Source organism: Dipteris shenzhenensis, chromosome 28, assembly GCF_047967505.1.
Source record: "Dipteris shenzhenensis isolate YYH24624 ecotype China chromosome 28, Dip_SZ_1.0, whole genome shotgun sequence".
Lineage (NCBI taxonomy): Eukaryota > Viridiplantae > Streptophyta > Polypodiopsida > Gleicheniales > Dipteridaceae > Dipteris > Dipteris shenzhenensis.
In genome coordinates this window covers 6633636-6638487 of record NC_141623.1, presented here as the reverse complement: position 1 = coordinate 6638487, position 4852 = coordinate 6633636, and the positions used below count along the sequence as shown (strand labels likewise).

At 46.0% G+C, this 4852-nt stretch overlaps 1 pseudogene; it reads left to right on the top strand.

Moving 5' to 3' along the window:
* The first annotated feature begins 2042 nt into the window (after nucleotides 1-2042).
* LOC147883108 (U5 spliceosomal RNA) lies at nucleotides 2043-2127 on the top strand (annotated as a pseudogene).
* Nucleotides 2128-4852: the final 2725 nt, after the last annotated feature.

The window sequence follows — 4852 nt, the reverse complement described above, 5'->3', positions numbered from 1 at the left end:
TTTTCGGTGAGAAACTAACGGTTCCCCCAAATGGCTTTCCTCGAACAATTGCAAAGGTAGCATTCACATGCAACGAGTAGCTGCAGGAACCTCCCTTGCCTGTGGCCCTTGGAACAATTGAGGGCCCCTTGACTCGATTGAATGAATCTGCATGAAGCCTTTCCTTAAACTGTTGGATGTAGGCCTGTGGTCACAAGAAGCACTATTTGGCAATTCTCAGACTCTGTGAAGTCGGTTCTCAAGCACGTTAGGTAGGAGACATCCCTGGCTTTGTACGTGCCATACTTTGATAGTAGCTTCCTTTGAAAAGCAAACCAGTACCGAAGGTGCCTGCAAAGATTACATATTAGTGGAACAAGCAACGCATGCCGTGGTGGTGAGTTGAACATGCAAGGGAACATGCAAGACTAAGAGCCTCTCACTGGGCTGACAGAACTAGTAGTGCCACTTGGCTTATGGATTGCTTCCTTTCTATAATTTGACATGATCACCTAGCACGAAGAAAAATTTAATTTCTGAGGGTCGTTCGAGCTTCACTTACTTATGGCTGCCTAGTTCACTCTCTTTGCCCGACCTTTAACCACAAAATGACTCTTTTCAAAATGTACGCACAACAACGTCACTTGATTTGAAAAGGCAAAAACATGAGCTCAAAAGCAACTGCGTATGGCACAAGGAAGAACCTTTGCAAATAGTAGGAAAGCTTGTTTTACTTGTTATAAATATCAAAGTGTGGTCTTATTCCGTATAGACATCAGGGTCATTATGTGGAAACAAACGAACAATGCTAAGCTAATAGCAAATGTTCTTAACCCATGGCACATACTCGAGTATTTTTAGGCTTCTTGAGCATCATCGGTATTGTCGAGATGTGGTAGATAATCCAAAAACAAATGCATATCCATAGTACCAGAGCAACCCACGTATTTATAACAGCAAGTACATAGCGTGTGGTTCAAAAAGAAAATGCCTATAAACACTTTGGTGCTTAGCTTGTAACTAGATGGAAAAACAAATGCAAAGGCAATAGGGGTTGTGCTTTACCCTTGGAGTACGCCTTCTTATCGACGAGCTGCAATGCTTTTCCCAATGTCTTCTTCGAGATCTTACAGACGCCACTTTCCCTGGCCAAACCACCTTCCTTGTGAGAAGGTTCTCTTGTTGGATGGAAAGATCCTTCTACATACGTTGCCGAGATGAATTTTCCACCAAAGTCCATAAGCGTTAGCCTGCCATGCACGCTGAGGGTCGAGCTCTTCGAGGAACCTGTAGGTTCATCGGGAGTAGCTATTGGCATCGGCATGGTTGCACCTACACATTCATCATTCTTGACCTCAGCTAAAACTGCCTCTACATGCACATGTAGACAACACCCACAACACATATAAATCATCTATAACTCACGCACCTTTTCAAACAAAAATTTTCCTACTCATGTAGGAGAGAGCGGGTATGATTCTATTTCTATCAATTGCTTTGATTGCAGATAGATCACATTGTCGAATGAAATTTCGTAACCGAGCTCTCTAAAAAGGAAAGAGCTCTAAAGCTCTAAAGGAGCTGCAGAGCAGCCAAGCTGGGGTGGCGGCCAACGTATGTAAAGACACATCACCCCCACGAGCCCCCACGAAGCTAGAAGGCTCAGCTACAGTCGAGATGGCAATGCGACCACCAACAAAGAGCTGTGACAAGGTTAAGGAAGGCAACAAAGCATGCAGAAGCAACTCGACGCATGCATCACGAACAGCAACACAAACCTTGTGTAAAAGCAAGCCTCCATGGTGGAGGCAGTGGTCAAAACGATGACACATGAGCTTGAAAAGAGCAAGGAGCAATCACGAACTGCAAAGAACGTTTGTAGCTGGGGAGTTACACATTGGGCTGGGCAAATGTCCTTAGGAGGTATGCCGGAGCATAAGAGGCAGCCTCCCAAAAAGAGGGATGAAAACTGCATTGGACACGTGCCTACATACCGGCTTTTGTAAAGACTCACAGCGTCATGCCCTATATAAACACACACATGCACACTTGTAGAGTGTGGAAGCTGCGTGCTGAGTATAAAGCTAACTAATCTTTCGCCTTTTACTAAAGAACACCGTGTGCTCGGCACAAAAAGCAGCAGCCCCGCTCACGCAGAGAGGAACCGACCAAAAATTCGGTATTGCACATGGTAATGCGAAACGGTAAACTGCTTTTACCAATTGAGATCAGTAAAACTCCTGGTCGATATCTTCCCCTTCCGTGACCTGAAAATTCTGATAGAAATTGGTGTAGGATGCGTAATGTCGCGTAGCTCTAGTGCTTTTTCGGCACCTATCCTGTCTCCAGCAGACGCTTCATTTTCAGTGTTCTTACAAGTCTTCCTCGTATAGACCCTTTTCAGAAGATTTGTCCTATGGATTCTTTGAGGTATCATTACGAGTTTGCCTGAAGCGTGCATTATCAGAGGCAAGGTCTAATGACAAGCGTTGGAAAAACCAATCGTTTGATTTGGTAGGGCCTGTTGTATGCAAACATGAGCAGGCCAGGGTCTGGAGGCGGTGCAGGTGTCTTCCTTTCCTGCACTAATACAGCATCCTCTGTTTCTGTCTGCTTGTCGGTACGTGGTTTTTTCGGGAATTGTGGGGATGATGCCATTAGTTTTTCTACTGTTTTGCATATATCATACACGGTGCCCTTTTGCCAAGCCATGGTTCCAACATGCGTCTTCATTCAGCTTCCTGCACAAGATCCTGAAGGACACTGTAATGTCCCGCGCCATAGAGATGATGCTGGTCCTGTGGAAAGCTTCAATCAGTGGATCGTTCTGTGCATCATGCTGCACTACAGACGAGTGACCGACCTAGCATCTTTCTTTCCCACCCTCTTGGCCTTGTCAAGGACAACTGCCCAGCTAGCTTCGTGTATTGCTATACATAACCTGCTTCGTTATTGTGGCTTGGTGTGATTTGCCTGCCAGTCTTGAATCAGATACGGAATTATGGCCAAAGAGCAGCTAAGGCTCAAGTTTGGGGTGTTCTTTGCAGTAGAGATCAATGTGCAAGAATGGGAATTTCGAGTAGCCCTTGTCTGTGCTCCAAATTCCTGTAATCAGAGAGCCTGGTTGAGGGATGAGCTTAAACGCAAGCTCCAAGGTGACGGGAACATGACTGAGAGGCACGAAGAGCGTCCCCATGGAAGAAGAGTACAACGAATGCAGGAGGCCGATGGTTGGGCCGAATTCGTGGACTCTGCAGATTTCAACCCGGAAGGGCTACATGGGCAGGGTGCAGGAAAGTCAGGGCAGGATTGTCACAGAACGCTCCCAAACAGATGTTTTCAACTCAGCAGAATCACAGGGGCAGGCCTGGTTTGTCATACTCAATGGGATGACAGTTGCAGGAGAAGTCAGCTAGAGGTTGTGGCGACGGTTGATGATTGTGATAGCGAGAGTCCAAGCGCATTCATTGGAAGGCCGTTAAAGGTGGAGTCTGTCGTTGCAGGTGCTGAGTGCCTTAGTGAACGTTGGAGGAGCTGAGGTGTATGGCGGTGTAGTAGAGCCGATCTTTGGAGCCCTGGGAGGCCTTCGTTGTAGCGGCGTGTTGTAGAGAGAGCCACTGTAGAGCTCATGAGCCGTGTCATTGTGGAAGGAGCTTGTTGACCATTGGAGGCTTCTTGAACATGGCATTGTTGCTATTGAAAGTGAGAGCGTGCTTTGGCATTTGGAGCTATCGGCTAGTTGTGGAGGCCACTCGCAAGTCACTTGGGAGCCTGTTGTGGAGCTGGTAGAAGGCATTTAAGCCTTTGAGTCCCACTGGCTCGAGGCATCACTTGTAAACACTCAAGGTGGTTGTTGCATTAGCCCATTGTTGGAGAGGCATATGCATCCATTGCACAGTTGGTGGTTAGCATTTGGCTCTCGACTCATTGAAACTTGGAGTCTGTCTAATGGAGAATCAAAACTGAGCAAGATTGAAGTGTGTAGATTCAAATTGTTGTTGTGAACTAACCAAAAGAGAGCATCCCACGAACAAAAATATGTGCAGGAACACCTTTTTCTCACATGAACCTTTGAGACTATCCCTCAATCCTACTTACAAGGAACATAATCACTCAATATATTGTATCTCAAGCTCCATGGCTCAGAATGACGAGCTTTTGTAAAACTCATCGAAGAGAAGAAGAGGCTCTACAAGAAGAGCTGAAGATGCCTCACGAAGGAGGCTCTACAAGAAGAGCTGAAGATGCCTCACGAAGGAGGGCTTGTTGCCTTAACGGAACAAGGTCATCTTGGACACTCTCTCACGAAGATCTCACAATGCTTGGAGATGGAGATGAGGATGCCTCACACAAGGAGGGCTTGTTGCCTTGACAAGATGCAAGGGCTTGGGAGCACATCGTGCTTTGATACCATGATAGCAAAAGTGAGAGCGGGAGAGAGAGGAGTGCACACGACCTGTACACTAAGTTGTATTGAACATGAACATGAAGATATACATGTGAACCCATTAGGGTTAGGGTTAGGGTTAGGGTTAGGGTTAGGGCTAGGGTTTGCCCGTAATGCCCTAGAGGTATGGTGCAATTTACACTATCCTCAACAATTTGGTGGACTGTGTTAATCAAAAGAGAGAATCATGTCTATCCTCCTTAAACATGAACGTTGATGAAGATTGAGCCATAGTAATGAGAGTGAGATAGCTGAACATCAAGAGTGATGGAGATGGACCTTAAGTGAGGATAGGAAGGTAGATTTACTTGAGATACAATTTGTTAGAGGTTGGATAGCCCTCTTGTGAATTTTTGATGGAGGTTAAGTGAGGATATGAAAGTAGGAACACTCAATGGAGAGCATATCTTGCTACTCCTAGAGCCA